Raw genomic sequence first — 16,761 nt, forward strand, 5'->3', positions numbered from 1 at the left:
TGTTCAAAAGAGTCCAAGTCAGGGCCACCTGGCTGGCTCAGTCCGTGGAGCATGCAACTCTTAATTAATTTCAGGGTCATGAGTTTGATCCCCACATTGGGTGGGCATAGACCCTACTTAATAAATAAATAAAATTTTTAAAAAAGAGAGAGAGCACTCAGGTCAGCAGAACAGTATTATCATTCACTGTGATTTTCAAAAATGTCTTATTAGTAACATATACCTCCAAGAGGAACATTAAAAATGGAGGGGAAGGAAAACCACATTCCCACAACAAATCTTTAGTAGATGATTACTTCCCAAACATCCTGCAATGCCTGCTAAAACATGTAGCGTATTCATCTGAAAAACAACTTCAAAGTTAAGTTATAGAAGACCTTTTAGAGAGGTTAACTTCAGGGATAAAATGTTTAATAAACTCACATTAAAAGTCAGGTTTCAGGTTAATACCTTCAAGTCATAAAGAAAAACAGGACTTGCCTGAGGTACAATAAAACACTCATTAGAAGAGTCTTGTCAGAAGCAAGTTCTATGTTATCACTAAGATGGGTACTCAGTGTTTCTGTGTCTTCTTAATAAAACCAGGAACCAACACACTGCAAAAGCATTTAGAGTGGAGAGTAGCCCAAAATAACATTTCTGCAAACTGTGAAGTAGTTTTTGACATTATTTAATCCTGTTCCCCACCACTTCTCAGAGTTTAAATCATGTGAATATTCCCTTCCTATCTGTAGTGGGTTCAACAGCATTCCCCAAAAATCTCATGTCTACCCAGAACCTCAGAATGTGAACTTATTTGGAAATAGGGTCTTTGCGTATGTAATTAGTTGAGGATCTCAAAATGAAATTACCCTGGATTTAGGGTGAGTCCTAAATCCAATGACTGGTGTCTTTATAAGCAGAAGACAGGACAGATAGACACACAGTGAGGGGAAGAAGGCTGTGTGAAGAAACAGGAAGAAATTGGGAGTTCTGCGGTCACAAGACAAGAAACACCAGGAGTCATCAAAAGCTACAAGAGACAATGGATGATTCCTCCCTAGAACCTTCAGAGGGCCTGCCTACACCCTCATTTTAGCCTTCTGGCCTCCAGATCTAGGAGAAAAAAAAAAATTTGTTGTTTTAGAGTTACCCTGTTTATAGTAATTTGTCACGGAACCTCTAGAAAATTGATGTGATATCTAAACTACAAATTCCAGGGGAGCCTGGGTGGCTCAGTCAGTTGTGGGTCTGACTTTGGCTCAGGTCATGGTCTCACAGTTCAAGAGTTCGAGCCCCACGTGTTGGGCTCTGTGCTGACAGCTCGGAGCCTGGAGCCTGCTTCAGATTCTGTGTCTCCCTCTCAGTCTGCCCCTCCCCAGCCTGCACCCTGCACTCAGTCTCTTACTCTAAAATAAATAAACATTAAATTTTTTAATTTAAACTACAAATTCCAATTCTCAAAGAAAATAGCATCAGACACCATAGAAAAATGTCCCAAAGAGATCTGATGAAATGTCTTAGCAGACAGAATCCATAAAATACAAAAGCATTTAATCAATAAAAGGCTTGACACAAGGGAATACAATGTGTAGACTTCCAAAATAACCAAAGATTTCCAGAAGTATAATTTTATTATAAATCAAATCAGCAAAAACATTTTAAGAATCTTTTTCGTTTTAAGATTTTTTTTTAAGTACAATATACTCCTGAATGTGGGACTGGAACTCAATCAAGAGTCACATGCTCTATGGACTTAGCCAGCCAGCATACCTAAAACAGCAAAATCATTTTAAATACAAATGACAGTTGCCTAGAATAGTGATACTGACAACAAATAAGAAATCATTTTGAATTCTTTATCATGAGACACAGTTATAAAAATAACACAATACCAATTTTCAATAAAAGTGGGTGATAGGTACATTCAGGAACATGTACCTTCATAGAGCAGCTATCAACTTGAGTTCTGCTACTCAAGCTATTTCTGCATTCCATTCAGGTCCATTTACATATACATATACATAATAGGAACAGACAGCAAAGAATCTCTTAAGTTTTAAATACCTAATAAAATTAGTAAGGAGGGGCTTTTAAAAAAGAACACCAGAGCTCCTGAGTGGCTCAGTCACTTAAGCGTCCAACTTCGGCTCAAGTCATGATCTCACAGTTTGTCGGTTCAAGCCCCACATCAAGCTCTGTGCTGACAGCCCAGAGCCTGAAGCCTGCTTCAGATTCTGTGTCTCCCTCTCTCTCTGCCGCTCCCCCACTCACATTCTGTCTCTGTCTCTCTCTCTCTCTCTCAAAAATAAATAAACGTTAAAAAATAAAATAAAATAAAAAAGGTAGAATACCAACATCAACACTACAGATATTGCAACAACGTGGATGGAACTACAATGTATTCTGCTAAGTGAAATAAGTCAGTCAGAGAAAAATAAATAAATGATTTCACCCATATGCGGAATTTAAGAAACAAAACAGATGATGGGGTGTGCCTGGGTGGCTCAGTTGGTTAAGAGTCCAACTCGGGATCAGGTTCTGATCTCGTAGTTCCCAAGTTTGGGACCCACATCAGGCTCTGTTCTGTGCTGACAGCTCAGAGCCTGGAGCCTACTTCAGATTCTGTGTCTCCCTCTCTCTCTGCCCCTGCCCCACTCGCACTGTCTGTCTGTCTCTCTCTCTCTCTCTCAAAAATAATAAACATTAAAAATAATTTAAAAAAAAGAAACAAAACAGATGAACATAGGGGAAGGGAAGGAAAAATAAGATAAAAACAGAAGGAGGCAAACCTTAAGAGACTCTAAAATACAGAGAACAAACTGAGGGTTGCTGGAGGGGTGTTGGGTGGGGGGATAGGCTAAATGGGTCATGGGCATTAAGAATGGCACTTACTGGAATGAGCAGTGGGTGTTATATGTAAGTGATGAATCACTACATTCTACTCCTGAAAAAAAAATACTATGGACAAATAACAACAGAGAGTATTAACTGAGCTCTTATAATAACTCAGGAACTATTTTAAGGGCTTTAAATGTATTAATTCATTTATCCTTACAACAATCCTATGGATGCAGATACTTTCATTATATCCATTTCAGTGATGAGAAAACCAAAAAACACTGAGAACTTTCTGGGGTAATGTAAATGTTCTAAGTCATGACTGTGGTAGTGGTAGTTACATGCTTAATACACATGTCAAACTTACTGAACTGGACATTTAAATGGGTGAATGCTATTGTATATAAAATGTTATCACATAAAATTATACTTCAATGAAAACAAAAAAATTAAAAAAGAAACCATACAAAGACATAACAGCACTTTAATAAGTTAACTAATACCAAACTATTTTCATTATAGAGGGTGACATTTTTAAAATATACTTCTCCATACAAAAAAAAGAAAAATAAAATATCTCTTTTAGCCACATCTCAAGAACCTACCCTACTTAGCCCCAGGTATGCTATCCAGAACATTTAGAAATTACTAATTTTTCTGTATAGCATAAAAAAAATTAAAGCTCGACTGAAGACTAAGTCTTGTCAAAGCAAACAATTTTAAAAAACACTGTAATACTAATAATAAAGTTTTATCATTTTGCAAATAAGCAACCTGTGGTTAAAAGTGGCATCCGCCAAGATAAACTGTCATTTTCATGTGGAAAAACTTCTACCTTCAAAATGAATAGAAAGGAACAAAAAACCCCACTTTTGCCCCAAATGGTTTTGACAAAACAGGATACAATTCACACAGAAAAATTTGAAAGAGCTACCTCAATAATTGCTAATACCAAAAAGAAAAAAAAAAAAAAAAAATCCCTATCACTAGTTTACAAAGAGAAAAAAGCCAACAGGGAACTGGACCTCAATAAAGATAGTAAACTTGGGGAACAGAGATTTGAGTCTGTAGACAATTACAGAGTCTAAGTCAATGAACCAAATAAATGTACCCCTGCTCCATACATTCAGCTTTTCACATTAGCAAGCTCTAAACAGTTCACGAAGCAAAGGAAAAGGCACCTCTTTCATTCCAACTGAACAAAGATGGTACTATGAAGGTTCCCAATAGGCTAAATCAGTGGTTCCTTCCTGGTCTGAAAACTAGCAAGGTATTAATATGCCTGAAATCTTTAACAGTACACTGAACGAACAGAAAGGCTGAAAAGCCTCATGTCTCAAAAGCACATAAAGCTATCAGTCATATATTCATAGATGCTATTTTGATCAGGAAAAACATCAAGTCAATTAAATCTATTACTAAATTCACTGACCATGCCATAAGTAATTTATTATAGTATAAAACAGAATTCAAGTGCTCGCTTCGGCAGCACATATACTAAAATTGGGATGATACAGAGAAGATTATTAGCATGGCCCCTGTACAAGGATGACACGCAAATTCGTGAAGCGTTCCGTATTTTTTTTCCAAAGTGGTTTGCCAATTTGTAGTCTCACCATCTGCATGTAAGTGTTCCTCTGGTTCTACATCCTTGTCAGTACCTGGTGGTATTGGTTTCATGGAACATTTTAGTGACCATGTAGCAAATGATCTTATGTATGAACAGTGGTTTATGTAACCCAATCACTATTATATATAGGTTATCATCTTTACTATTTTAAATTAAACAACACTATGATGAACATAATTCTAGCCAAATCTTTGTACTTATCCTTATTTCCTCAAACCAAATTCCTGGAAATAAAATTGTTATATGAAAGATTAAAAAGAAAAAAAAATAAAAAATAAAATAAAATAAAACAGAATTCAAGACTAGAAATTTTTTTTTAATTAGAGAGCTATAATACTGGGTGCCTGGGTGGCTCAGTTGGTTAAGCGTCTGACTCTGGATTTCGGCTCAGGTAATGATCTCACAGTTCATGAGTTCAAGTCCCACAAGGGCCCTGCACTGGTAGTAAGGAGCCTGCTTCTGATTCTCTCTCTCTCTCTCTCTCTCTCTCTCTCTCTGCCCCTTCTCAGTTTTCTCTCTCAAAATAAATAAATAAACTTAAAAAAAGAGAGAGAGAGAGCTGTTAATACCCAAAAGTTTAGCAACTTCTTTACCCTAGAAAACAGAAAAAGGGGCACCTGGGTGGCTCAGTCAGTTAAGCATCCAACTCTTGATTTCAGCTCAGGTCACGATCTCAGTTTTCTGAGAAGGCGCCCCACCTCAGGCTCTGCACTAACAATGCACAGCCTACTTGGGATTCTCTTTCTCCCTCTCTCTCTGTTCCTCCCCCACCTTGTGCTGTCTTTCAAAATAAATAAATAAACTTAAAAAAAAAAAAAAGACAGAAAAAAAGAGCATGAAGTACTTCTTGTAACAATTTTTATTCCTATGCCTGAGGACTTGCTCATCTGAGTGCACTTTAACATACTACTTGAGGGTACAATCCTCCCTGGTGATTCTACAAAACTACAATGAACAATGGAATCAAGTCATTTTGTAAGACTACAGTTGCCAAATTGTGATACTAGATATAGCACATGTATTTCAAAGACTAAGACCCACTAAATGTAAACTATTTTTCCTTGAAACAGCTCATTATTCCTCTCTTATTTAGGCAAAAACTGCTTTAGAGATAAGCTATCGGTAAACATCCTGGATCATTTTGAGAAACTCTCAAAGGGGTTTCATGGCCAAAGTCAATTATTTTATCACTTCCAACCATGATTTCAAGCTATTCAAATCAAAGTAATAAAGCCAGAGGGAGATGAAATCCCCTGTGACTAAGTCCTCTCACCTATTGCCCTCACTAATCTCCTCAAAATTAAAATCTAACCCAAATCCCCCACACCCTGCACAAAATTCCTCAATTGTCTTCAACTACCTGAAATCCTGGCCTCCAAATTTTTTAAATGTTTACTTATTTTTGAGAGAAAGAGAGGGAGAGAGAGTATCCTAAGCAGGCTCCACACTGTCAACACAGAGCCCAATTCGGGGCTCGAACCCACAAAAAAGTGAGACTGTGACCTGAGCCAACATCAAGAGTCAGACGCTTAACCGAATGAACCATCCAGGTGCCCCCTGGACTCCAAATTTTTTGATCAGGAAAAAAATTATGGATCCACTCCTCATTTTTATATTGTATGCATATTACTAAAGTAGAGTAGTAAAAAACATACAAGTATGTTATATGCATAATCCTCATATAGAAAAATAACTTTTAAGATTAAAAAATATACAAAAACATAAATTTTACTACTACTGCCACACACACACACACACACACACACACACAACTTTAATAGGTCATCTTGCCCATCCAAAGTGCAAGGATCTCATAACTCAACCAAAAATCAAACCAATTAAAAAATGGGCAGAAGACCTGAATAGCCATTTTTCTAAAGAAGGCATATTGATGGCCAACAGACATGAAAAGATGTCAGGTAGCATCGCTCTAATCAGTGAAATGTAAATCAAAACCACAATGAGATATCATCTCACACTTGTCAAAATGGTAAATTATCAAAAAGAAGTAACAAGTGTTGTCAAGTGTTTAGAGAAAAGGGAACCCTCTTGCACTGCTGGTAGGAAAGTAAAGTGGCACAATCAATATGGGAAACAGCACGGAGGTTCCTCAAAAAATTAAAAACAGAAATACCATACAATCCAGTAATCTCACTTATGAGAAAATGAAAACATTATTCCCAAAAAATACATGTACTCCAATGCTTACTGCAGCACTATACACAGTACCAAGATATGGAAGCAACCTAACTGCACATTTATGAATGGATGGATAAAAAATATGCGGTATATATAATGAAATATTACTCAGCCATGAAAAAGATGATATTGCCATTTGCAACAACACAGATGGACCTAGAAGATATTAAACTAAGTGATTTAAGTCAGAGAAAAAGACAAGTACCACACAATTCGCGGCAGCTGGGTGGCTCAGTCAGTTGAGCGTCTGACTTCAGCTCAGGCATGATCTCACGTTTGTGAGTTCAGGCCCCGCCGCGTTGGGCTCTGTGCTGACAGTTCAGAACCTGGAGCCTGCTTCAGATTCTGTGTCTCCCTCTCTCTCTCTGCCCCTCCCCCATTCACACTCTGTCTTTCTTCCTCTCAAAAATAAACATTACAAAAAAAATTTTTTTTTAAGTACCACACAATTTCACTTGCATGTGGAATTTAAAAACAAGCAAACAAAAGCCAGAAACAGGCTCATAAATACACAGAATAAACTAGTAGTTGCCAGAGGGTAGTAAGGTGGGGAGATGAGCAAAATCGTTTAATGGAATTAAGAGGCACAAAATTCCAGTTATAAAGTCAGAGATGACAAGTACACAACAGGGAATACAATCAATAATAATGTAATAACTTTTTGGTGACAGAGGGTAACTATACTTACTGCTGCGAGCAGTTCATAATGTATATAAATGTCAAATCACTATATTGAACACCTGGAACTAATACAGGATTATATGTCAGCCATACTTACATTAAAAAAAAAAAAAAAAGCGCCAGTACCTCACTTCTGAGACCAAGTGACCTATAGTACTGTTTCTCTAACATCATCTCAGAGAGAGAGGGGCTTGCTCAATATACATAGTGCAAAGCCACAACCCCAATCCAGTATCCTTGAGAGCATGGTCTGGGCCTCTGTATGTTTAATAAACTCTTCCAGTGATTATAACGCATAGAAAGATTTAAGAACCTCTGGCATACAAGTTAAACCCTAAACTCCACTGCATAACCTACATACAAGTAATTCAACTACCAGTAAAATCTCCCTTCCTGCCACTCTTCCACCTCACTCTACTATCCAGCAATACTTAAATTTACTTGAAGTTCACAGTCCATACCTCTCAGGCTTTGCACATATCATTTTCTGTGCTTAGAGTCCTAACAATACCATAACCAACCACCACCTTGTTCACCAAACTTCTGTTCTTTGAGTCCAACTCCCATTTCCTCTCAAACCCTGCCTGATTTTCTGAAGCAGACAGTTCTCCTTTGCTCCTAGTGTACCCTTTTTAGCAACTGTCCCATAAAATTTAAAAGTATATCTCTTCAATAGAGAGGATGAGTGAAGGTAGGAAGCCTGTCATTTCATCTTTTAACACTAAAGGCCTCACCCAAAGACTGACACAGAATGTAGTTTTTCAAATATATGTTGCATAAAGACATAAACAATACTGTCTATTCAAAATTAGCAAGAAGGAACATCTCCTTAAGTGATTAAAAACTAAGAAAACATCAAAAATGGCTGTCATATCTATTTTCCACAATAACAACAACCAAAGATAACCAAATCAAGAAGGGAAACCAACTATTACTTATGGAGTATCTAAAGCACTTTACAAGTTATTTCTCATACCTAGAATAATGCTATGAAGCAGACACTATTACCCTTTTACATATATAAAAGCTGAAAGCACTGTGAGCCTCAAGTCACTCAGCTACTAACTTCAAAATTTGTAAATCGTAATGCTAAAATACGCTGCTGGATCTAACTGCACTTTCTAATGAAAGTTACTTAAGTCTTAACAAACCAGAACACTAAAATGAGCATTATTGGGGGTGCCTGGCTGGTTCAGTCAGTAGAGCATGTGACTCCTGATCTCGGGGTTGTAAGTTTGAGCCCCACACTGGGAGCAGAGATTACTTTAAAAATAAAGTAAGATTAAAAAATAGGGGCACCTGGGTGGCTCAGTCAGTTAAGCATCCCAACTCTTGATTTCCACTCAGGTCATGATCTCACAGTTTGTCAGTTCAAGCCCAGGGTCAGGCTCTGCAGTGACAGCACAAAGCTACTTGGGATTCTCTGTCTCCTTTTCTTCTGTCCCTTCCCTGCTTGTGCATGAACACAGTCTCAAAAATAATTTATTTTAAATAAAAATAAAACAAGCACTATTAAAAAGGCAAAAGACTACTTTCACATTTACTTGGAAAGCCACCACAATTCTGATTCAAAAAAGCCAAGGAGACCACAAGGTACCTGGAGTTAGTCTCAAAGATTAGGTGAAAAAACTTCCCCAAAGGATAACCTCTTGAGCTATCTGTAAGTGAGAACTAGAGTTCTACATTGTTCAACATCAATGCATGAGAAACAGCAAAGTGTGGTACAGGGATGTCTAATCCTGCTTATGAAAGTATGAGGAAAGGTGGCACTTGAAATGCTTGTCTGATTAAAAGGTAAGCCTGTAATGTACTAGAAGATGGCTCCCAATGGGTTCCCTTTTCCTACATGCACTCCAGTTTCCCTGGTCCACTAACGTAGCATGATTTTCCACTAAATCAAAGTGCCTAACAGTTAAATTAACTCTTCACACTAAGTATCAGCACAAAGAGTGGCCCTTTTTTTTAAAACAGCACTACAATTTAAAAGGTGATCAGGCGCCTGGGTGGCTCAGTTGGATAAACGTCCAATGCTGGCTCAGGGCAAGAACTTACAGTTCACAAGTTTAAGCCCCAAGTCGGGTTCTGTGCTGACAGCTCAGAGCCAGGAGCCTGCTTCACATTGTGTCTCCCTCTCTCTCTGCCCCTCCCCCCCCCTCAAAAATACATATTAAAAAATAAAAGGTGACACAAAATATCTGAGAAAGCATACACGCATAACAGCAACCACATATTCTAGCCAGTTAAATATGTGCACATAATCTCAATTTTGATAACTTTTTACTCAAGACTCCTCCCTTCTAGCAACCTTTAACCTCTTTTCTACTGAAAACATGCACACGTAGCACCTACCAAACTAATGAGCAAGGTTTAAAGAAGACTAGCTTATCGTTTCTTATTGCACATTAACACAAAACTATAACGCTTCATTTTTTTTTCATGTACGGGGTATTATAGGCAATTCCACAACGTGTTTTAACAAAATGGGTCCCTTGAAATCAGAACATTTCTCTTTTTGCACAAACTTGTGGAAAAACTGCTCTGGCGGGAGGAATAAAACTACCACATGAACAAAAAAAACACTTAATAAACTTATTTTTTATGTGTCTTTCTCACTAGATTGTAAAATTTGAGAGCAAAAGATATGACTTCATCTTTGTTTTCCCAGTTGTAAACACCAAACAAAAGCAGAACTCCAATATCTGAACAGATGCTATCATTTCTGGTGTACTTTCCAGTTCACTATCCAAATGAATTCTCAAATTCAAAATCTTGAGAAAAGCAGACAGATCATCATTCCCTCTCTCAGAAGAAACAAACAAAAAATCTCAGAAAGCTGAAGAAACTGGTTCAAAGTCACTGAACTAATGACTAGAAACCTAAGACTGCTTTTATTTTTGAGAGCGCACAAGCAGGGGAGGGGCAGAGAGAGAGAGAGAGAGAGAGAGAGAGAGAGAAAGAGAGAGGGAGAGACAGACACACACACAGAATCCAAAGCAGGATCCAGGCTCTGAGCTGTCAGCACAGAGCCTGACATCAGGCTCAAACCCACGAGCTGTGACATCATGACCTAAGCCCAAGTCGGACACTTAATAAACGACTGAGTTAACCCAGGTGCCCCTTAAAACTGCTACCTTTTAAGTGGATGCTTTCAGGAAACAATGACCACAATCGTCACTGAAAATTTTGTTTAAAATTTCACCGAAATGTATGAAGACATACAGAAAGTAATTTACAGAAAACTTGAGTACTTTGTACATGCTTTTCATATAAAAATTCTCTCATCTTATCTGATTCGAAATTTGAGTTTCTTGTGGCGTCCCTAGTGGCTTTGTCAGTTGAGTGTCTGAGACTCTTGATTACAGCTCACATCATGATCCCAGAGTCATGGGATAGAGCCCCGAGTGGGCTCCATGCTGAACACGGAGCTTCCTTGGAATTCCCTCTCTCACTCTGCCCCTTCCCCACTCGAACATGTGCGCACGTGCTCTCTCTCTCTGTCTCTCAAATAAATTTAAAAATTAAAAAAAGGTAAATAAATAATAAATTTTGGTTTCTTTCCCTTTCCAAGTTTTTTTTTTTTTAAAGATTTTACTTTTGGGGTGACTGGGTGGCTCAGTCAATTGAGCGTCTGACTTCTAGTTTCTGCTCAGGTCGTGATCTCACAATTAGTGAGTTCGAGCCCTGTGACAAGGCTCCAAGCTAAGGGCACAGAGCCTGCTTGAGATTATCTCTCTCCTCCCTCTCTCTGCCCCTCCCCTACTCGCTTGCGCGCTCTCTCTCTCTCTCTCTCAAAAATAAATAAGCTTTAAAAAAATAAAAATAATAAATTATTTTTTTAAAGTCATCTCTACACCCAACATGGGGTTCAAAGTTTGAAGTCCCAAGATGAAGAGTCACATACTTTACTGAGTCAGCCACGAGCCCCTGCCTTTCCAAATTTTAAATTCACTGTGACTAGTGGTTTTTTCCCAAATGCGGACCACAAAGTTCCTGCCCCACCAACCTCCATCCCCCACTTCCTCCCCCAACAATTAAGCAGCTACTATGTAAAACAACGAGTGGTTTTCACACTACTGGACACTGAACCAAACAAAATGAAAACACTAATTCAAAAATATATGTGCACCCCTATGTTTAGTGCCACATTATTTACAACAGGACAGACCTGAAACAGGACAGATATGAAACAGGATCTGAACAGGATCCTGAACATATCTGAACAGATATGAAAACAACTCAAGTATCCCAGGAATGGATAAAGATGTGGTATAAACACACATATACACACACAATGGAGTACTGCTTAGACATTAAAAAAAAAAAAATTTACTCAGCCATAAAAAAAAAAGAACATGATCTTGCCATTTGCCACAACATGGATGGACCCACAGGATATTATGCTAAAAGAAATAAGTCAGAGAAAGACAAATACCATATGACTTATATTACATTCATATAGTTCTAGAATAAACAATAACAGACTCATAATTACAGAGAACTGGCGGCTGTAAGGGGCAACTCTGCCAGGGATGGGCAATATAGGCGAAGGGGATTAAGAGGTATAAACTTCTAGTTATAAAATAAGTCACAGAGATGAAAAATAAAGCACAGAAAATATATCAATGATATTGTAATAACACTGTGACAAATGGTGACCACACAAGGTGGTGAGCACTGAATAATGAATAGAATTGCTGAGTCACTGTGATATACACCTGAAATTAACATAACATTAAATATCAACTACAGCACTAAAAACAAATTTTTTTAGTTTTCAGTTTTTACTTTTTTCTCCCAATGTATGGAACAGCAGCTTGATAAACAAAAGCAAAAATAAATATTTTAAGAACAAGTAAAAAGCTCAACATTTTCTTTTTCTATTCCTAAAAAGGGCAATAATAAACTCAACAGACATCTATCTGAAAATTGTTTAAAAATCAAAGACATAAGAATTATCATACATCATATACATCAGGAAAAGAAAAGATACTAGAGCTAGCTAATAACCTGACAGAAAAGACTGAAGTATTTCCCTCTAGCATAATCCAGTAAATTTCATTAAGTTATCTAATCAACCCAGTGCATTTTCCTCAAGCTAAGACTTTTTACACATTCTGGTTCATCCACCTAAAATATTCTCCCCCCCTTCATCCTACTCATCTTCAGCTCTCACTCAACTCCCATTCTTGGAGGGGCTTTCTCCAACCCACTCATCTAATGATCTCTCCCTGTGAAACTGTCTCAAGACATATCATTCCTTGGCTCCAAAGCATTCATCACAAGTTTTATTATACATTCCTTTCTGTGTTTAATGCCTATTTCTTCCAAGAGAGTATAAGCTCCTTCAATTCTGCTGGTAGGTTGTTTTTTTTAAAAAAACAGCTTTATTAAGGTATAATTTACATACCATAGAATTCACTCTTTTCAAGTATACAATGATGTCTACCTAATAAATTTACCAAGTTATGCAACCATCACCAAGTGATTGCTTGTTAACTCTGGCATTTAGAAGAAGATAAATATCTGTGAAAGAATAAATCAATCTGATAATGAGTTACTCTTGTAATCCCATTACTACTAGTATGCATTCAATGTACCACATGATTTGGTGGTAAATTTACCTTTTTACATTCCATTTCAAATATCCTTCAGTCATGTCTTCTATAAGGCTCTCAAACTGAACCTACTCACCTATTAGCCTACTGTCTGACTTGGGGAATAGTGACTCATACAGGTCAAGTTTATGTGTACATACTACAATTCCTTTTCCCTGTCAACTAATACCCTCCTCTGCCCCTAGCCATTTTAATAAAACACTTAACAAAATAAAGGGAAGTTTAGGAGAAGTAATCTTACTCAGTGGGGAAGACGGCATTTATTTAATGGATATACTTTTGTAATATCAAAGTGATGGGAAAAAGTTCTTGGTACTGACATACAACTGGTTGAGTTCTAAATATATCTTACTAGACACGTAGCCAGAGGCAAGAGAAACAAAAGCAAAACTGAACTACTGGGACTTCAAGATAAAAAGCTTCTGCACAGGGAAGAAAACAATCAACAAAACTAAAAGGCAGCCTATGGACCAGAAGAAGATATTTGCAAATGACATAGCTGATAAAGGGTTAATACCCAAAATCTATAAGAACTTATCAAAACTCAACACTCAAAAAACAAATAACGCAGTTAAGAAACATGAACAGACAAGAACAGACGTTTTTCCAAAGAAGACATTCAGATTCAGATGGCTGATGGACACATGAAAAAATGCTCAACATCACTCACCATCAGGGAAATAGATAACAAAACTACAATGAGATACCACCTCAAACTTGTCAGAATGGCAAAAAGTAACATAGGAAACAAGAGATCTTGGCAAGGATGGGGAGAAAGGGGAACCCTCTTACACTGTTAATGGAAATGCAAACAGGTGCAGCCACCTTGATAAATGGTATGGAGGTTCCCCAAAAATTAAAAATAGAACTACCCTATGATCCAGCAATTACCCTACAAAGAATACAAAAAGACAGATTCAAGGGGAGCCTGGGTGGCTCAGTAGGTTAAGCATCTGACTTCACCTCAGGTCATGATGTCACAGTTCATGAGCTGGAGCCCCACATCAGGCTGTCTACTGTCAGTGCACAGCCCGCTTTGGATCCTTGGTCTCCTTCTCTCTCTGCCCCTCCCCTACTTGCTCACGTGTGCTCTCTAAAATAAACATCAAAAATAAAATAGATCCAAAGGGGTACATGCACCTCAATGTTTACAGCAGCATTATCAACAATAGCTAAACTATGGCAAGAACCCTAATGTCCATCAACTGATGAATGGTAAAGAAGATGTGGCATACACATACGATGGAATACTACTCACCCATCAAAAAGAATGAAATCTTGCCATTTGCAATGATGTTGATGGAGCTAGAGTGTATTATGCTAAGCAAAATAAATCAAAGAACGACAAATACCATGATTTCACTCATATATGGAATTTAAAGAAACAAAACAAACTTATGGGAAGGGGAAAAAAGAGAGAGAACAAACAGGATTGATGGAGGTGGTTGGGGGATGGCTACTATGGAGAGCACTTCTTATGATGAGCACTGGTTGCTTTATGTAAGTGATGAATCACTAAATTCTACTCCAGAAACCAAAATCACACTATACATTAACTATCTAGAATTTAAATAAAAATTTGAAAATAAAAAAATATAGTGATCTAACATATAAATGGAAATATTTTTCAGATATAATCAGTCCCTCCGCTGTTTATCCATGTATAAAACAGAAATTTCCGGGGTGCCTAGGTGGCTCAGTCAGTCGAATGTCCGACTCTTGATTTCAGCTCAGGTCATGATCCCAGGGTTGTGGGACCGAACCTTGTCGGGTTCCACACTGAGCACGGAGCCTGCTTAAGATTTTCTCTCTCCTTCTGCCTCTTCCTGGAGCTGGCACACTCTCTCTCTCTCTCTCTCAAATTAAAAAAAATATATATATATATATTTTTTTTTCAGGGCACCTGAGTGGATCAGTCAGTTAAGCATCTGGATTTTGGCTCAGGTCATGACCTCACCATTCAGTGTCAGGCTCTGTGTTAACACTGTGGAGCCTGCTTGGGATTCTCTCTCTCCCTCTGCCCCTCCCCTGCTCACGCTGTCTCAAAAGAAAAATAAATAAAAAATAAAAGTAAAAACAAACAAAACAAAAAAATCCAAAAATGACCAGAGGATGTGAAGACATTTATCTAAAGAAGATATATAAATGAAAAGATGCTTAACATCTTTATCTCTTGAGAAAATAAAAATCAAAAACACAGCTCACAACACAAAACACAAAAACACAGCTCAAAAACACAGTGAAATATCAGCTCACTCCTATTAAGAGGGCAATTATCAAACAAACAAACAAACAAACAAACAGGAAAGTAACAACTACTGGAGAGGATGTGGAGAAAACTTAAGGGTTGTACATGGCTAACAGGAATGAAAAATGGTGCAGCAGCCCTGGAAAACAGTTTGTATGTTTCTCCAAAAAGTTAAACATAGAATTACCACATAACCCAGCAAGTCCACTGCTAGGTACCTACCCAAAAGAATCAAAAGCAGGGACTCAAACAAACACTTGTACACCAATATTCACAGTAGCATTATTCACAAAAGTTAATACAAGTATTTAAAAAGAGACAAAAGGGGGTGCCTGGCTAGCTCAGTCAGTAGAACATAGGACTCTTGATCTTGAGATCGTGAGTTCAAGCCTCACATTGGGCATGGAGCCTACGTAAAAAAAAAAAAAAAAAAAAAAAAAAAAGATAACAGGTCCAAAACTGAGTCACCTGGGCTAAGCCTACATCACCAAACCAAGAGATAGTATCTACCTACCCACCTAACTGCTTCTCCAAGAATGTAATCTTAACTAGTCGGTCTGGAATTTCCTGGTCAGCGCTAGTGAGGTAATGTGCCTGATAGACTCAGGCTGCCTACCAAAGTATGGTAAACTGCCTGAAAAAAACCAGTCTTTGCTAGAACTTCCTTGTCCTGCCTCCTTTGGCTTTAAAAGCCTTCCATTTTGCACAGCTCCTCAGAGCTCCTTTCAGTCTGCTAGATGGGATGCTGCCTGATTCATGAATAGTTGAATAAAACCCATAAGACTGTTAAAATTTACTCAATTGAATTTTGGGTTTTTTTAACAGGTAGAAACAATCCAAATGTCCATCGACAGATAAATAAAATGTTCTATACACATACAATGGAATTCAGCCTTAAAAAGGAAGTAAATTCTGATACAAGCTATAACATAGATGAAACTTGAAAACATTCTACATAAAATAAGCCAAACACGAAAGGACAAATGCTATGTGATTTCACCCACATGAGCTACCTAGAACAGGCAAACTTACAGAAAAAGAATATAGAATAAAGGTTACCAAGGGCTGGGCAGGGGAGAAAATGGGGAATTACTGTCTACAGAGTTGCTATTGGGGATAATAAAAAAAAATTCTCAAAATACATAGCGGTAATGGTGGCACAACATTGTAAATATACCTAATGCCATAAGTTGTACACTTAAAAAATGGTTAAAATCATAAATTGTTATGTATATTTACAATTTTTCCCCCAAGTATAGCTACAGTAATTTATACTATTATATTCCCCAATATTAAAGTTAGTGTAAAATGAAGAGGAAGCCATGCAGATGGAGGTTATCCATAAGTGATAATAAAAGAAGCTGTCATTGTACTGGTGAGGGAAAATTGACAAGTCATAATGCATTCATTTCAGTCATTTTCTGTCCTAAAAACAATCACATTCTAGTAAAAAACACACTGTAAAATTTACTTAGTGAAGAATTTTGTGACACTGTGATATGCCTTTCTACACCTAAGGATTTAAGCACACTGTGTCAAAAATCCCTACCTGGTGACACAACTGGAGA

The 16,761-nt window shown here is 37.6% G+C and overlaps 1 protein-coding gene and 1 non-coding gene across 18 annotated transcripts in view; one reads left to right on the forward strand and one right to left on the reverse strand.

Moving 5' to 3' along the window:
• Window positions 1-16,761, reverse strand: part of FAM13B (family with sequence similarity 13 member B) — an 89,363-nt gene that overhangs the window by 71,355 nt on the left and 1,247 nt on the right. The window lies entirely within an intron of this gene.
• Window positions 4,294-4,403, forward strand: LOC123581579. Its single transcript, XR_006703837.1, has one exon. It is a non-coding gene; the product is annotated as a U6 spliceosomal RNA (small nuclear RNA).

The sequence above is a fragment of the Leopardus geoffroyi genome, chromosome A1, assembly GCF_018350155.1.
Source record: "Leopardus geoffroyi isolate Oge1 chromosome A1, O.geoffroyi_Oge1_pat1.0, whole genome shotgun sequence".
NCBI classification, from domain to species: Eukaryota; Metazoa; Chordata; class Mammalia; order Carnivora; family Felidae; genus Leopardus; species Leopardus geoffroyi.